Source organism: Hyperolius riggenbachi, chromosome 5 (genome assembly GCF_040937935.1).
Source record: "Hyperolius riggenbachi isolate aHypRig1 chromosome 5, aHypRig1.pri, whole genome shotgun sequence".
Taxonomy (NCBI): domain Eukaryota; kingdom Metazoa; phylum Chordata; class Amphibia; order Anura; family Hyperoliidae; genus Hyperolius; species Hyperolius riggenbachi.
This window is the reverse complement of record NC_090650.1, coordinates 99,698,362-99,717,259: the sequence shown is the minus strand read 5'-3', so window position 1 is coordinate 99,717,259 and position 18,898 is coordinate 99,698,362. Positions and strand designations below refer to the sequence as shown.

Here is an 18,898-nt window from a genome sequence, read left to right as displayed (position 1 = left end):
GGAAACAACAATATTTAACTAGTCCTATCTGAAAATGTTCTATTATAATGCTGAGCAACACAAAGAATTTTGTGTTGGTAAAATATCCTCTTATTTATTACTTCACAAAACTGATAAGAAAATTCATTTTTCTATGAATTAACTACTTGCAGCAAGTTTACGGCTGAAGAAGTCTTTTAAGGCATATATTTAAAAATGTTGCCTGAGAATTTCTGTGCCTGGTACCGATAGAAGAATATCTGTAATAAACTAACATAGTTCTAACACTATCCTTCCCTCACCTACTCCTAACACTAACCTCCCTCCTTACTCCTAACACTAACCTCCCTCCCTACTCCTAACACTAACCTCCCTCCCTACTCCTAACACTGACCTCCCTCCCTACTCATAACACTAACCTCCCTCCCTATTCATAACTCTAACCTCCCTCTCTACTCCTAACACTAACCTCCCTCCCTACTCCTAACACTAACCTCCCTCCCTACTCCTAACACTAACCTCCCTCCCTACTCCTAACACTAACCTCCCTCCCTATTACTAACACTAACCTCCCTCTCTACTCCTAACACTAACCTTCCTCCCTACTCCTAACACTAACCTCCCTCCCTACCTCTAAGCACCGACCTCTACTTGTACAAAACGTAACCTCCTACCACTTGGCCATAATATAGCAGAGAGCCTATTTTGCCTACACCGTTACGCTGAGAGCCCATTTTTGCCTAAACCAGAGGAATTGTAGTAGTGGCTGGATAGTGTGTAGTGGCTGGATAGTGTAATGGTTAGGGGCTCTGCTACTGACACAGGAGACCTGGGTTTTAATCTTGGCTCTTCCTGTTCAGTAAGCCAGCACTTATTCAGCAGGAGAACTTGGGCAAAACTCCATAACACTGCTACTGCCTATAGAGCGTGCCCTAGTGGCTGAAGCTCTGTCGCTTTGAGTCTGCCAGGAGAAAAGCGTGATATAAATGTTCTGTGTCTTGTCTATTGAGCGCCCCGCTGCTAGCCTGAGTTCGGCTATAAAGTTGCGGCCTACGCAGTGCCGAAATTACTAGCTGGCTGCCCAAAATCCCTGCTTTGCTTTTAGGACCCCTTTACTAACTCACAAACCTATTGTGACCTGGAAGCAGTAGCTGGCACAAAAATGTAACAACCTCTACATCATGCATGTAAAAACCTGGAGCCTAATGTTGTCCTCAGTATCCTTGCCTCCATCAATCAGGGTCCTACATTTTATTAACCAAACAAAAAATCCCTAAACAAGTCTTTACATTCATCAGGGAATAAAAAGACCCACAATAGCCATTAGTAATGACCAAACACTTCATAGTGTTGCATGAACAGTAGCTGAGATAGCATAAGTAAAAAAAAAATACAGATATTCCTGGGCAGCTGCCAAGTGCAGCAATTCACAACTCCTTAAAAAGCACATTTCCTTTTGCGCACTCTATTTGACTTTTATAGAGAAGAATACAATTCAAGTTCAGTCGCCAGCGCACGCTCTCCATGCCAAGGTATTTGCAAATCCACCCTTCCTACTGGGTTTAACTTCATTTAATAAACTCCAGCCAAATAATATATAATAGACTAGTTCAATTAACAAATATGGTTTCCTTGTTATGAATATTTTAGACGTACCCAGGTTCTAAATTTCATTGGATCTCTCAAAAAGAACATTAAAACCTGCAGTATATCTTCATTTGATTCTCTAAGCGTACACTGCATTCTAGAAAGATCATTTCAAATTGGAGTTTATGCATTGGCCGGGGCAGGGAAAATGGGAAATCAGATAGAATATTGATTTGCCACGATTAAGAGGGAATCACTGCTACCCTATGGTTAGCAGGGCTAAGCTAAAATCCTCTATCACACTTATTGTACCTGTGCACAATATTTATAGATCACTCACTTGTTGCAGAGGGTATTTTCAAAAAGATGCCTGGAAGCCAGTAAGGGCACTGAAAATACAAAATTTAATCCGGATTCAGTTTCAATAAATTTTTATTAAAGAATCATCAAACCTGATTTTTCATTGCAGTCACTTGTGAACAGGAAACATGGGGTTATCAAAAATATAGACTAGATAGTCTCAAAATATAAAGGGTACAATCGAAACTAGCTTTAAAGGGGTTCTCTTGACCTTTTTAAAAACAAAAACTGCCAATTACCTGGGGCTTCTATTGGCCCCCTGCAGCTGGAATGTCCCGCGCCCTCCTCTTCCGATGCGCCGTTCGCCGGCACTGATGTAATTATTCGTCTAACTAGACGATTAGAAGTGCAGCTGCGCGGCCGTGGCACGGGCTCTCAGCGGGAGCTTACTGCTCAGGCGCGGTACAAGGTTTTTCGTCTATGGCTGCGCAGCCACACTTAGACAAATTGTTACACCGATGCTGGCAGCGGGAACGATGCAGCTGAAGAGGACGGCGTGGGACATTCCAGCTGCAGGGGGCCGATAGCCCCAGGTAAGTGGGAGGTTTTGTTTTTTTCTGTTTTTTAAAAGGTCAAGAGAACCCCTTTAAGGGTATAGCTAATTGCACCATATAAACTCTATTTTGACAGCATCTGAAACCAAGCACACTTGTGGCAAACTGTGCCAGAATTGAAATATCAGCAATATTAAAGTAATAATGATTTGCATGAGTAGTACAGCTAAGAGATAAAACATTAGGAGCGGAGACATAAGTCTAATATTGTTTCCAGTACAGGAAGAGTTAAGAAACTCCAGTTGTTAACTATGCAAAAGAGCCATTGAGCTCCATGACTTTGAAAGTCGCAGAGAGCTGTGTTCTGAAGCTTGTTATCTCAACTGTCAGTCATTGTATTTTCACTTTTCTCTGTAGCGGACAGTTCAAAAGTTCACTAGCTTGCTATGTAAAATCCTTTAGAATGCTGAGTAGTGTGTAAACTGCAAATATTAGAGAATGAAGCAATGTTACAAAAAATACTATATAACTGAAAATAAAAATATGAGACTACTTTCTTTGCTACTAATGTTCTAGTAATTATCAGTACTAAACAATCAATTCATTATATAAACATTTTTTTTGCTTCAGTGTCTCTTTAAAGAGACTCTGAAGCCTCTTTAAAAATCAGTTTTAAGGTCTTATTTATGTTAAGGATCTATGCCCGACCTAAAACGCTGATATCCCGTGACTGAACGAGGGTTTTATCACCCTTAAATCCCCAGGGCAAAAACGGGGGAGCATTTCCTGGAGGAGGCAGAGCTTTCAGCAGTAGCTCTGCCTCTCCTAGCATCAATCCCCGCTGATCGCTGCCTCTCCCCGCCCCTCTCAGTCTTCTTTCACTGAGAGGGGCAGGGGAGAGGCGGAGATCCAGGGTTGGATTGACGCAAATGGAGGCAGAGCTACAGCGGTAAGCTCTGCCTCCCTGGGCAGCAAAATCCACAACCAAGAAAGTAGTGGATTTTTGCCCTAGGATTTGAAGGTGATAAACCCCTCGTTCAGCTGCGGGGTAGCAGCGTTTTAGGTCGAGCATAAGAGCTAAAAACTGATTTTTTAAAGAGGCTTCAGAGTCTCTTTAAATGAGATGACTTATAACTTAGTGAGGATGAGGCGCCAGGAAATTAATGGGAGAAACCAATCCTGATTCAGCTTAGATAACTTGGGAATGTATTTTACTCACCTCTGGAGAAGCGGGTCTTGCTGCGTAACGTGTGAGGAAACATGTGGGGTCTGGAGCAAAATCCTCTGTCACATAGGTAATGTAGTATTCAACTTGTAGCATGAGGTCATGTAGCAGCAGAGTGCTATGGAGGAGTTCAAATCTCTGTCTGGTACAAAAAGAGTGAATATTGTTTCAGGCTTCAGAAGACCCAAACTGGATCATCTGCTTTCAAGAAAATCCCACTTAATAAAGAGAACCGGAGGTGGGGTTCTGACAATGCTATCCGCATGCAGAGGCTGGGTCTGCCTATACTGCCCAGCCTCTGTTGCTATCCAGATCCCCCCTAACCCCCCCCCCCTCCGCGCTCTGCTATCCCCCATAAATCACAGCTGCGCTGTCGACACGCAGCGTGTCAAAGTGGGCTGTGTTTAGCTATGTACTGTCAGTCTCGGCGCTCCCCCCGCCTCCTGCATAGCTCCGGTCTCCGCCCACGTCCCTTCTTTCCCTGCTGATTGGAGGGAAGGGACGCGGGTGGGGACCGGAACTATGCAGGAGGCGGGGGGAGCGCCGAGACTGACTGTACAAAGGTAAACACAGCCCTCATTTATGGGGGATAGCAGAGCGCAGGGGGGGCTTAGGGGGGATCTGGATAGCAACAGAGGCTGGGGTGTATAGGCAGCCTCTGTATGCGGATAGCATTGTCAGAACCCCACCTCGGGTTCTCTTTAAAGCAAACCTGAAATGAAAATAAACTTATAAGATAAGCAGTTGTATCTGTAGTCCTACTCCTAAATAGGTCTAAATAGGACACAAATGCTAGCACTGATTGATTGGGGCAGGTGACCGTATTGACAGGTGACCCCACAGATAAAGTCAGGAACACCATCAATAGTTCTGGGTGCTAGATAAAGTGGTATAGGCAGTACCACACATCAGAATAGTTCTCAAGTATTATCAGCACACCATAGGTTACAGCACACTACACAGGATCCCCCTTTATCAAGGCATAATCAACCACATGCCTTGATAAAGGGGAACCCTGTGTGTCCCCCGAAACAATTGTTGGACCATATTGTGGAAACTGGCACAATAAAGTGTGTGCTGTAACCTATGGTGTGCTGATAATACTTGCGAACCGTATCGACAGGTGGGCACAGTGGGTCCGTTGCATTGCTAACAGCGCCACCTGTAATGACATGCGCTTATGTCATCACAGGGGGCGCTGTTACCAAGGTAATGGATGCCTAGGAGGAAGAAGATGGAGGCAGCGTGTGGATTCTGGAAGGTGAGTTCCCTGCAAATGCCTGTACTACCCCTGCTGCTGAAGTGAGGTACATTCGCCAAGAAAGAATGGGCGGGGGGAAGCCCTCTCTGGATACCTGTTTACTGTGGGAGGGGAGGAGAGGGGCACCCTCACTACCTGTATAGGAGGGGGCATTATGGCTACCTTTAGGTGAGGGGGCACCCTGGCTACCTATATGGGAGGGAAGGGGGTATCCTGCTGGAAAAATGCTGCCATATCATGTGTATTTTGACGAAAATGCTGCCAGATTATGTGCATTTTGGTAGCATGAAGCAAATTTTCGCATGTGGTGCGATGCAGAAAAAATATGTACACATCCGTTTCCCAAGTAATGATTGTTAGACACATGTAAAATTCTCATTAAAATTCCTGTACGGGTAAAAAGGATGCACAATGAAGTTAGTAGGGGTCAGGATGGCAGTAGGTTGAGCAGGCCTGTTCAACCTTCCCATTGTCTTCTCATACACTCCAGGCACTCATGGGGAGCACAAGACATTCTAAGGCCGACTGGGATATCTAATGCCTCCATCCTGTCCCAGATCTGCCTGAAAGTCTCCTCACCATTCCTAGATCTGCTCCAGTGGGATCTTCTCAGGGCAAAAATGTGAAATTCCCAGTGCAATTCAGTGGCATCCTATCTGTACAGTTTTTACATATTAACACTGTATATAAAGCCTTTTACACACAACAACATACAAATCATTTATCAGCAGCAAACAACATCATAAAACATACTTAACCCGTGTCTCTTCTTAAAGAGGTTGCAAGGCCTCTGTTGTGTGTTCACAGGCAAGGCTCACAGGGTCTAATTTTGCAGCTAATGTGTTGTGTGGAGCTGTTTATTTCTGAAGGCCTGCATGGGAGGTTCCAAAAATAACAGAATGTCAGCACAACTGGGAATGGCTGCGCGCTTGCTGTCTCTAGGTGCGGGCCCTTTTAAGTCTTATTAGATTTAGACAGGTTGATATTGTTGCGTTGTGCTTCTGTCTTGATCAGTTGATGCGAGCCAGCTCTGAGATCAGTCACAACCGTATCCAATTTTCTCCTAGATGCAAGTTCATCGCTGGGTCAGTAAGCTTTTTATTGAGGAGAGAATGAGAGGGCATGCTGCTAGACCGCAGGTAATAGGCAGCATTTTGTATCCAGGTGAGCGGGCTTTCAGACCTAAGTAATTAGGGGGCTACGACTCCTCTGGTAATTCAGCCAATAAAGGTGTTTAATGATAGTATGAACGGTTAGATGCGGTGATTAATTAGCCTGGGCACTTTGGTCTGGCTAGTGTGCGCGCTGTAGAACATACTGGAAATCAGTTGGTAGGCATGCCGTCTTGTAAAGGGCTTTCTGCTCTGACACTGGTTATATATCACTGCAGCTGTGCCCTTTGATTACTGGGAGGGCTTGCAGAGTGATTAATAGCCAGGATCAATGTTTCTGCCCAGCGCATGACATTTGGTCACAGAGCAACCATATACTTATTCCCCTTTGGCACGGCGCTTAGGAGAAATGAAGGATGATACCTGCCAATTTATGGCTGTGGATCTTCCAGTTTATAAAATGAGTCAACTTTGACTGTACAAAATTATTCCCAATTGAAATAATTAGTGTACCATTAAACACAATTAGACCTAAAACTACAGACGCATGCTAGCTGAACCCCGGCCAGTTGACAGATGGTTAAATTGTCTGATTTGGCCACGATTAATAAAAGACATGCACTTTTTTAGATATTTTTATGCAAACATAAATAATATTCTGAGGCTAAGCATGCAAATATATACGATCATAGCTCAGCAATGCAGTGAATTATGGGGGAGAGGCAAGGGTCAGAGCGAACTGCGTCAGTGATCATTTGCTACAGTGCAACACATAAGCGATATCCTGTGGCAATTAAATTAAAGCAAAATCACTAGAGATTATGTAGGTTGAGTCTGGTTTCTTAAATAAGGAACAATTTCGTATTATAGCCACTTCAATTGCCATTTCATTTATCCATCCTTTTCCCTCGTAAGCCCCTTTTCTGGACAATAGTAATGAGGAATATTATTATTATATTTTTTTAGAGTTCTAAAGAGGAAAATATTCGGAGTAGATAAACAAATCAATTAGCATTTAGATTGAAAGTAAATTAATTATATGACATAGCACTAAGCATGCAATCTGTTCCGGTTTTCAGGAGACACCTGGCTGCTGGCAATGTCATTTTGGCTAGTTAATGAATAGAAGGGTAACTGTAATTTCTGTGATTTGTCCAGCTACCCATAAAGTTTCATTTTCATTCATGGTGTTGGCAGGAACTGGAAACATAATAGAAAGTATTGCTGTTCCATCACCGTGGGCCTTGTACAGTACAGTTATGCAACAGAACTGTGTGCATGCCACAGCAAGCAAGAAAGAACTCACGTGCTATACTTTTACAGGAGTTTTGAAAATAAAGGCAAACATCAGGAGAGCTGAACTAAAAGCTATCACCAGACACTAGAATTATGAATATTTGTGTTATGTCCATCCTGTCTGACTAGCTGGATCACCAAATTTCATGATTTTGTATTAAAGCCTATCTGAAGTGACATGAGATGAACATATAGTACTATCCCTACTAAGAAATTATCAGAAGTACCTTTCTGTTTTCAAGTACATCAAGTATTAAAAAAACTTGAGTTGCTATGTATGGAATTGAGCTTTTCGAACAGCTTGTAGTATTCAGACCAGTTTCCTGAATAGTGAATAGAAGCCAAAACAGTCCAGAAACAATGAAATAAGAATGACCCTTCAAGCAGGAAACCTTGAAGGGTCATTTGTTCTGTATCCCTTTCAGCTGAACAAAGCAGAGTGTAGATTCTTAAAAGCAACAGTGACAATCTAATGCAATCTGATAATGATAAATAAAGTTATAAAAACTGAAAATAAAAATATGAGACTATTTTGTGTGCTACTATTGTTCTACTGTATTTGTCATCCATACTACACATATAATTCATTATCTCATACGTTTATTTTCACTTCTGTGTCTTTTTAAGGGAACTATTTGAGTGAAATGGATGCTATCACTAATAATTATTATTAAACTTAATTTACAGAGCGCAAACCTATTACACACGTCTGTACACAATCTAGGGGAGACATTACAACATTAAACAATGTTACATGGAGACTTAACAGTGGTAAACAACAGTACACAAAATAGTTTTGTAACAGTACACTATGGTGCGCAGAATGCAATGTAGGAATGAATATAGCTGGCGAGTCACTGAGTCTATATGGTGGCGGAGAGGAACACATGAGGAGGAGTGCTGCGGGAATAAGGTTACAATCACTTATGAGGCAGAGTAGTACAGCAGAGTCCCCAATGTCCAGCACTGGCGGGGATCACCTGATGCCAGATACATGTGCTTGCCGGTTGCTTGAGCTGAGCAACTGAATGAAAAAGCACAGATCCTCCCACCATAATACTTACCAAGCCTCCAGCGACGTCTGGCAGCCTTCCTGTAGCTCCCAGTGGGCTACTATGGCGTTTGGGCATCCTCCGTGCACACAAGTCGGCGTGTCACCTGACCTGCGACACACCAGCTTCCGCGCATGGCAACGCGAAAGCCCCTAGGAACTGCAGAAAGGCTGCTAGACATCGCTGGAGGCTCGGTAAGTACTTGAAAGGCCTCCAGACCTTCCCAACCCCCCCCCCCCCCCCAAAAAAAAAAAAACCTGTAGTCCCTGTTATCCATTAGGCATGCCGGTCAGTTGAGACTTCCAGCTCTGGATAACGGGGACTTTGCTGTACTTTGGTACATATTTTGCATGAAGACTCAGGGCAGTTTTGCTACTTCCAAAAGCATGTAAACAAATTTCATAGCCCTTGTGCAAATTTTTACTTATGTCCCATGTAATTTTGTCAGTGCTGGGACAAGACCTTTTAGCACCTGAGGCACAGATGTCATAGTGAGCTACCCCCTATGTGCTGTATACTATAGGGGCACGCAGAAGCCTTTTACACCTTCTAGACTGAACTCACCCATTCGGGGTCCCTCTCATGTCCTTCCGGCAAAATTACAGGTGTCCTTGAGCTTGTTCAAAGGTCTAGCAATGTAGGTAAAAAGGCCGAGTACAATGTTCCCCTCCTTACCCTGCCTGCTCTGAAGTACACAACACCATTGTCTCTCCTCTTTTCCCCATCACAACCTTACACATCACCCTCAGGATTGGGTCCATTGCAGCAATAATAAAGCTATACACACAACAGATTATACTCGGGCGAGGCAGCTTATACAGACTGCGTCTTTGAGGATTGTGCGTGCATCTAGTGCGTATGTGTACAACAGCCACCCAACTTTACCTATGAATCCGGCGTGCCAGATCTTTAGCAAGCTACAATGCTTCGTCATGCACACTCGCTGTCCCTCTGCCCCCCTTTATAGCAACAGGAGCTCTATAGGCTATTGGGACGTTTGTATAGAACTCTGCCATGATCTGTTGCCCAAGGAATTGAGCCCCAATCCCTGATAACATGAATTGAAAGTCTGTTCTTAGCTTTATTTATTATTATTTTTTTTTACTATTTAGTATTTTTTATATAGTGCTGGCATCGTCTGTAGTGCTGTAAGGAGTATATACATTCATGTCAGCTCACAATCTAATCCCTACCATCAGCATATGTCCATCATGGTCTTGGGCCAATTTATCTGTTTTTCATCTTTAGGCCACATTTCTTGTTGCTCTCACACTATGCATAGCCCCTTATTATGTGTAGCATCTACAGTATGTTTGGTTGTCCCCCACACATTTGAAGCCTCCCTTTTCCATTTGCAGGTTTCTCTTTCATGTTCAGCAACCACTTTTACTTGGCAAGCTGACCCCATGGGCAACCACCGACTAAGCTTTATGACCTTTCCAGAAATCCCCCCTTGTCTGCCTCTATCATCCATGCACTGCCTCCAGTTATTGAATTATTATTGAATTGTACCATTTTACGTGGCTCTGTACAGAGTGTAATATAGACAAGAGTAAGTACCATAAAAAATCTAGTTCATGCATAGTACGAATCACCAAGTTAAAGAAGAACTCTAGTGAATATAATGTAATTTTAAAAAGTGCTTTATTTTTACAATAATTGCGTATAAATGATTTAGTAAGTGTTTGCCAATTGTAAAATCTTTTAAATCCCTGATTTACATACTGACATTTATCACATGGGGACATTTTACTGCTGGCAGGTGATGTAGCTGCTGCTTGGCAGTTTTGGCAGTTGGAAACAACTGTAAACAGCTATTTCCCACAATTCAACAAGGTTCACAGACAGGAATCTGCTAGGAGTACCATGGTCCTCAGAGTTTCTTGTGGGAGGGGTTTTACCACAATATCAGCCATACAGAGACCTCCGATGATCCGTTTGTGAAAAGGAATAGATTTCTCATGTAAAAGGAGGTATCAGCTACTGATTGGGATGAAGTTCAATTCTTGGTCACAGTTTCTCTTTAAGTTATTTGGTCATTTTTTTATTATTATTATTATTATTATTATTATTATTATTATTATTGCTAGTGTGTATGTAATAAAGTGCTGATATCTTCCACAGCACTTTACAGAGTATTTAGTCAGTAAGTGTTCCTCAGAGAAGCTCACAATCTAATCATAATCATAGCCTTGTATCCCTATTGTAGTCTGAAGGCAATTAACTTATTTGTATGATTTTGTATTTTACTTTTCTCATTTGATTTTAGTGTTGAGGAGATATTATATACTTAAGGGTCAAAAAGTTATGAGTCCAGCTAACCCCAAAATAGGACAAGCATACTCTATTAGCAATCAGATGAATATAAACAGTTTATAGAAGCAAAGTGGTAGACAGAATACCTGTTTCACAGGCCAAATATATTTGGCAAACACAAATAATTTCCTCTCCTCTCTGAAGTCAGCTGGTTTGTGGATCAAAGAAGCGTAATCATGTTGCACACAAAAATAAATAAATAAATGCCAGACTTTGCCAGGATACTTGCATTATAGTGAAAACGGTGCAATAATGATTAGAGTGCTTTAAAGATGGAGCAAATGCCCAGATTAAAGGGGACTGTAACATCCAAAAAGAAAAATTGCAATTGCCTAAAAATATTTAGTGGCCCAAATATATATTTAAACCATGTTCTTTCTAAAATAGGTCCCTATATGTCCCTTATCTTTTTTTTTTACCTGGTCTTTGAGCTTTTGCTGAACTGTGCCAAACTGTGCAGTGCCAACAGGATTGTGGGAAGTCTTTTTTTTTTAGCTATAGTAACAAGCTTGTCTCAGTATGCAAATAACAGAAAGTTCCCATTTCAGATATGATAAGGACACTATGACCAGAAGGTAATTGAATCCCCCTCCCCCCTTTTGATTAGTTTACACAGTGATGTAATTCAATTATCTGAATGATGTTTGCTGTTGGAGGGACAGTAATCTCTAAAATAGGCAGTACATTAACACTGAGCTGGGTTAAAAAAAAGGGCAGAAGTAATGACACTTTTGTCATCACAGAGAAACACTATAGATCATGGAAACCAGCAGAAATATTATTTTCTTTTTTCATATCACATTTCTCTTAAATTTGACAGTGAACACTAAAAACAACAGGATAGGTAAGCTAAATAAATAATTTCTTATTGGATGTTCTTTTTTCAGTTTCTATGGAGTTTCATCCCACTTTAAGTACTAAGACGCGTCTGTATCTACTCCATACCTCCACTTCTTTAAGACTAGTTTTGCCCCATTATTCCTGCCACTGGTTTTGATAAATCTGCCTCATGTGTCTACAAGGAGGTGTGGACTCGTAGTTCACAAGTGGTGAGCAGCTGTAAGACCTTGACCTACGCATTCTTTAATTTTAATACAGTTCCTTTAACTCTAATGAAATCTGTGGCACTAAGGGCCACAGACAATGAGACATCGATCTGTCCGTGTTTATATCACCAGAGCCCATTGAAGAATATCTACCTAACTTGGCCAAAATGTAGATATTGTGAAAAGTAGAGATTCGTATAAATCAAGTTCCCTTTCCCCCTAAAATGGGGAACAACTTGGGTCTGGCTTCCGAGATAGAGGGAAGATTATGTTGACCTCTAATCCAGCATTTTTCAATATTATTATACTATATTGAGTGACAGGCTGTGCGTCTCCTGGGTAGGTGTCTGGCTGGCGTCCATCCCATTCCATGCTAACTCTCTTGTGTAATGTGGCTACTCCTAATTAGCACAAAAGCTCCATCCAACATGTTTTATCATATACTCCTGAATCAGCAGGGGCACTCGCTAAGAGACTATGGGCCATATGCAATTCTCTTTTTCACCTGAGTTTTCACCTAGGAGATACATTTTCATCTTTGATTTTAAATAACTTTCCAGTACTTTTCAACTAAAAAAGTACCAAAAAGTTGGTGAAAAAGTACTATCAAAATTATTTTAATCATTTTCTTGCCTTCTGGGGGCTTAAAAGGCATTTTATTTACAAGTTTAAAAATATCACCTAGGAGAAAACACAGGTGAAAAAGTGAATTGCATATGGCCCTATGGGCCATATGCAATTCACTTTTTCACCTGAGTTTTCTCCTAGGAGATATTTTTTTATCTTCAAATTAAAATAATTTTCCAGCACTTTTCAACTAAAAAAGTACCAAAAAGTAAATAAAAAAGGACTATCAAAATTATTTTGAGCATTTTCTTGCTTTCTGATGGCTTAAAATGCATTTTATTGACACATTTAAAAATATCACCATGGAGTAAAATCAGGAGAAAAAGTTAATTGCATATGGGCATATGGGCCATATGCAACTGTCTTTTACACCTGAGTTATCTCCTAGGAGATAATTTTCAGCTTCACTTTAAACCTACTTTTCAGCATTTTACTATTGCAAATCTACCCAAATGTTGGTGAAAAAGTACTATCAAATGTATTCTGAGTATTTTCTTGCTTGCTGGTGGCTTAAAAGGCATCTTATGACAAGTTGTTAAAATATCACCTAGGAGAAAACTCATGAGAAAAAGGCAATTGCATATGGCCCTCTGGCCTGTATGCAATTAAGTTTTTCACCTGAGTTTTCTCCTAGGAGATTATTTTTTATTTTCTATTAAATTAACTTTCTAGTACTCAGCAATTGAAAAGGTACCAAAAATGAGGTAAAGGAGTATTATCAAAACTATTTTAAATATTTTCTTGCTTGGGGGTTTAAAGAGCATTTTATTTACAAGTTAAAAATATCACCTAGGAGAAAGCTCAGGAGAAAAAACAAATTGCATATGGGCTTCTATGTGCAATACAATACCTTGAAATGTGTGAGTGTATTTTACAAATTAAAGGATATTTGGTTTTAACTCTATCACGCTATGGAGAGTTTATTATTTTACCTCATTATAAAGCTGCCACAAGGTTGGGGGAGGGACACATTGTAAGATCCCAGCTGCTTGGCTGGACCTATCCAACAGAGATCTTAGCAGAAGGTGAATCTGATTCCATTTGGGAGTTTACGGTTTCCTGGATTCACATGAAGACTTTTAGAACTGAACACTTTGGACGTTTTTTGACTTGTGCTAATACATGTTTTCTATTCACCGGTGCTTGGAGCGTAGAAGTGAATATTTTGGAGTTTGTCATTTAAGGGGAAAACAACCCAGTACACTAGCGACCCATCTAGCCTACATGAGCATATTTATTTGTTTATATTTATTGCTAATATAATGTAGGTGATAATAAAGATTGGTTTATTATTTTATCTATTATTGGTGATATTGAAGAATCACTACACTGATTTTGTTTGTGCACATATATACAGTATATTTTTATCACATTGGATGTAGTGCTTTTGTATTTTCTGAAAATAAATGCTTTTCAGACATTTATTTATGATTTTCATCAACTCAAAAGAGTTCATTTGTTTAATCTCAGAACATACTAGAATGGATTGACTGTGGTAAGAACAGGTACCCCAAGAGTCCACCACACCATATGATCCCTCTAGGGTATATGGATCATATGTTGAGAACCTAGGATCTAGTTAACCAGTTGATCATCACAAGTAGCAGGGATACCATAGCAGCAATATCAGTGTAAATTCTTTGTTGTGAAAGCTGGGATTCACCTAGCTAGGTGTGAACTTGCCCATATCCTCTGCAGAATTGATTGAGAAAGATCAATAAAGAACGCCTGACACAGCTTCACCATAAATATTATCTACTCCAGTCCTAACACCCCCTCATCCGTATTGCTTTTTACTCCAGATAGAGGAATGTAACTTTCAACCTGTCAGCTTACACTAACTGCAAAAATATAAACCTAGATGATGAATGTTGAGTTTTTATCATATGAGGCCACGGAACTGGTGGTAAGTTACATCCTGAAACAATGTTTATTTCCTCCACTTTTGAAGCTCACTTGGGATAACATAAACAGTAGGATATAACGATAACTGTGTAAGAGGAGTCACTCCTCTGGGGTCAGGAAGAGCAGTCATGATGCAATTTCCTTTGATGTATACAATTTTTGAGCTGTGCTTGGCTTTCTTTTCCAGCTATAGATTTAAAGGACCACTAAACTTAAAAGAATGAGAAAAAAAAAATCAATGATGTGAAAGAGCTACTGATCTTTTTCGCACCTGCACAGAAATTCCGACATTTGACATTTGTATAACTTTGTTCTGCAGCCTATTAAAAGAAACCTAGTGTTACAAATAAATAGGGTTTCATTCTTAGCCTCCTGCTATAAAAAAGTAGCTGTTGCATAGCTGTTGCCTTTAATATATTCTGAATCAATGGCCCAGAAAACTCCATGAAAGCTAAATAGCCTGACAGCCTGGCAATTTGCTTTTTTCATGAAAAATTAAGTAGCACAGGCGGTTTCCATACTCCTTTTACTAAAGGATTCTTATTTTAAAAAAGAACTGTAGTGAAAATAATGTAATGAATTATTATTTATTTTTTACTGTAATAGTGGTAATCCTGAATACTTTACTGCATTTTTATTATATGTTGCTACAACGCCTCTTTTATCTTGCCTGCTTGACTTTATATAGGAATGAGTACTTTTTGTGATATCAGGGTAGATTTTTTAAAATAGTGGATCAGGATAGAGGTCTGCAAAGCCATCCTTCCTACCCAAAGCAGAGGCAGAAGAGCTCAAGCCTAGCTTCTGCACAATATGGTTTAAGAAAGCCCAGTATTTTTCCAGATTAAACATAACAGAAATATGTTTTAATTATCCATCATATAGAAGCCTGATAGACCTCTCAACAATTATATTGTCAGTTAACAGTGGTAACCAAAGCACGCTCTTTAGATGTCAGCTTCAATGGCCCTAGCATTTTCTGATATTGCTACTTACATCACTAAGCTAGCAGCAATTACTAGTCAATCAGTGCTGTCCAAGGCAATCCCGTGTGGACTTGAGCAGTGCTCTCCATGCCAGTTTCCTGTGCAGATAAGGGTGGTAAATGGCACTTCACCATTTTTGTACTGTTTTCTTTTTATCACTAGTTACCATTCCAATTATTTGGCAGTTGTTCTCCTATAGATGGAAACTCAGCTGTGGTGTCTACAATTACTTTTACACTATACCAACATTATTTTAAAAAGGCTAATCTTCAAGAGAAGATTACCAGCCCTGCAGTTTTTTGGTACAGTACTTTGCCTTACTGGAAGAAAATCTTTAAAATGCCACTACACGCAGAAATGGTTTTCTAGCTTTATATACACATTTAGTTGCAGAATTATTTTTTTTTTTGTGTATAAGCAGCTTCCAGCTTGATTATCTGATGTCATTGAATTCACTTTACAAGTCCTTAGTCGGTCACTGGCCACTACCTGCTCTATACACTGCCACTGCTGTGTGCTGCAGTCATCTCAGAGGGATTCAGTCTGTGCTCTACCCCTTTCAGTCTGAACAACAAGATGGTACAAACCAAGCAGTAGCCCTGCCCACTAAGGATGAAGCTAACTCACTTACTCCATCAACTTCTAGTCATGTGATCAGAACTGTAAGACAGGATTCATAGCTGCAGAAGCCTTATTTCACTCAAAAAAGAGTAACATTTTAGCACTTTGATAACTAAGCGGTTAGAATATATTTTAGATCATTGCTAGAACATTTATTATTATTATTATTATCCAGTACCTATACAGCACCAAAATCTTTCTAGCGTGTGGTTTGGCATGAGTGTAAGTGTGAGTGGTGTATGGAGCGCTTCGCAGCCTGGTTTTAAATGTTTTTAGTGGGTTGGGGGGATGTTTTTCTTTTTGACTGTTGAAGCAATTTTTGATACGTGGCACCCCCTAAGGGATGACACTTATTTTGCTACTTACCAATTTTAGCGGGAAGCCAATCAACTTATCTGTATGATTTTTGGATGTAGGAATAAACTTGTTTGCCTGGAGGAAACCCACACAGACACAGAGAACATACAAACTCCATGTAGATAGTGCCCTGGCTGGGATTCAAAACGGGGACTGCAGGCCTCACACTTCTTAAAATTCGCATGTGAATTGTGAATGTGCGAAAACAAGTTTGCCGCACATCCACTGAAAGTCTGCTAAAATTCACGAAATTCTCTGCGTTTTTGCATTCGTGAAAGAACTTGCATCTTGCAGCATACATTTGCACATTGCATGTGAATTCCCATTGACTTTCATTATGAACCCTGCCTAAGTCCTCTTCCCAGGAGCTCTGCAGAGGAGTGATGTCATCTGCAGCAGGTAACTATAGATGCCAGGATAGCTTAAAAATCAAGAGAATAACCAACATGGCAGCTCAAGGGGCAATCACATGGAGTTTTTCTTCAACTGGGTCTTTTTACTTCTAACATTTTCTTAGCACTGTATCGGTTCTTTTTAGCCGCAGAGGTTAATGAGCATGAATGCAGATTCTTTTTACTGGTCATATGGGCTCTTTTCAGAGTGCAGATGGAAGACAGAGACCCTGGCTGACAGACGCCATTCCATCAGCCATGTGTAATCAATGGTGCTGGCCCTACTGTGCAAAACTTGGTAAACGGGGCAAAATCAATAATGCAACTATTTCCATTATTGATTAGGGGTATATTAAATCACCCATGAAGAATCTTTTAAAAGTAAACAACCTTCAAATTCAGGGTTTTTTCTATCCAGATTCCACCACTGCGTCTCATTGTGCATTATGTCCTTGATCGGCACCAACAGTCAATAGCTTTGACTGGGCATACTGGAGCTCCATCAATCAGAGAACTTCCATAGTGGTTTGATGCAATGCTGCGCTAAATTATTCTACAAATTACTTTTTTTCCAACTTGAAAAGTTCAACTAAAGTACAAACATATTTTATTTCTACACGGCTTTCATTTATTGCTGTAGGTTTCCAGTTAGCAATCAATGACTCAAAGTGCTGTCGCTGTCCCCACCAATTAAATAAACCCTTTTATGAAAGTAGCATTAAAACAAATATTGCTTTAATTATATGTGGCTGTTTACATCAATATTGCTTCTCCGCATAAATCGTATTGACATGCCTTATTTATTTATTACAGCTTTCTAGCATTTTTAACACTAATGAGTGTAACAAACTTGATAGGTACATTGACCTAAAATCACAATTCCTGTTCTAATGCTTTAAACACAATACAATTCATCTAATGAAGGAGAACATCAATGTTCAGTGTATAAGCTGCATTTATAAACTAGGGGTACTTTATTTTTTCCCTGCTTATTTGTTCTTAAAGATTATACAGAAAGGGGCAAGTTAGGGTGAGAAAAGGAAATAAATTATTTCTTATGAGGTTAAGAGCAACCAGTTAGATTTCAGCTTACTGCAAACATGCTTATATAAGCAAAATTGGTTGAAATTCCATGCTTGTTGATAAAAAACAAAAAGACAAAAAACAGTCCACTCAGTTAACATTATTTCAAATTTGTGACCTTGGTTTTATCTGAAGAGACAGCTACATGCATAGCTCAGCCTTCCTGTCAGCAAAGGCACAACTGGGCGAAGCAGGTAATTTGGACACTGCGGGTGCCCAATCGGGATTAGGCAGCCAGCACCTGAGAAACAATGGAAGAGAGGGAGTATTTAACTGCAAAGGCAACACTGATATCAGTGGAAGTTGCGCCGGGAATAGGTTAGTGTTAGGCATCGATAGAGGGAGGGTTAGTGTGAGAGTAAGGTTAGGTTTAGTGTTAAATATCAATGGATTTTGTGATTCTATAGAAATTACCACTGCCCAAGTAAAATATTGGTAGTTTTACCGATATTTTAATAGCAGCTATCTCTGGCGCCCAAATTACCATGGCGCCCTTTCTAGATGTACTCATATGTGGGTGTGTCAGATTTTTTATTATTGCAGATGATACTTCTCCAGAGTTGCAATACTACCTGGACAGGGGAGCTCTTGCAATTTACTGGGCTGTCTTTTATTTACAAACTTTAGGGCCCGTTTCCACTAGTCGCGATGCGATGATCCAAACTGAAACCAATGTAAGCCAGTGGAGTAGTTACCATTGACTGCGAATTTTCATTCGCGATGCCACCCTGGAAAATAATCAGATGCATGCTGCCGATTCTCGCAAAACGTATCTGATTCCCCTTAGTTCTAATAGGAAGCTGCATCCGGGCTTTCGTAAGACATCCGGAAGTACCCACGGCTGGATGCCATCATCCTGCTAGTGGAAATGGGCCCTTATGCTTGGAAAAAATTGGACCACATGTGCCATAGTCTGTGGGGGTGACAGCAGCAGAACTGAGGAAACCCGGAGACCTCTGAGGGACCTCAGATACTACAGGGAACTCGAAGAAGCCCTAGGTAAGTAAAATTCAACTTTTCTACCCTGTTGTCGTTTAAGTCCATGCCGAACTCCTAGGTAGGCCACTTCTGTGGCACTACACTGTCAAAGAGTAAAAGAGAGCCTCTAGAACAGAGATGTCCAAAGTCTGGCCGAAGGCCAAAACGTGACCCCCAGAGTCTTTTTCCAATGGCCCTCAAAGAGATTTTGGGCCAATAGA

General features: G+C 40.5%; 1 protein-coding gene and 1 long non-coding RNA gene across 2 annotated transcripts in view; one reads left to right on the top strand and one right to left on the bottom strand.

Moving 5' to 3' along the window:
* Positions 1–18,898, top strand: part of SKAP2 (src kinase associated phosphoprotein 2) — a 365,363-nt gene that overhangs the window by 173,918 nt on the left and 172,547 nt on the right. The window lies entirely within an intron of this gene.
* Positions 1,917–18,898, bottom strand: part of LOC137518342 (uncharacterized) — a 51,769-nt gene continuing 34,787 nt past the window's right edge. The window contains exons 2-3 of the long non-coding RNA XR_011020795.1: positions 3,640–3,787; positions 1,917–1,955 (exon numbers count right to left, since the gene is read on the bottom strand). This is a non-coding gene — a long non-coding RNA (uncharacterized lncRNA). The remainder of the gene's footprint in view (positions 1,956–3,639; positions 3,788–18,898) is intronic.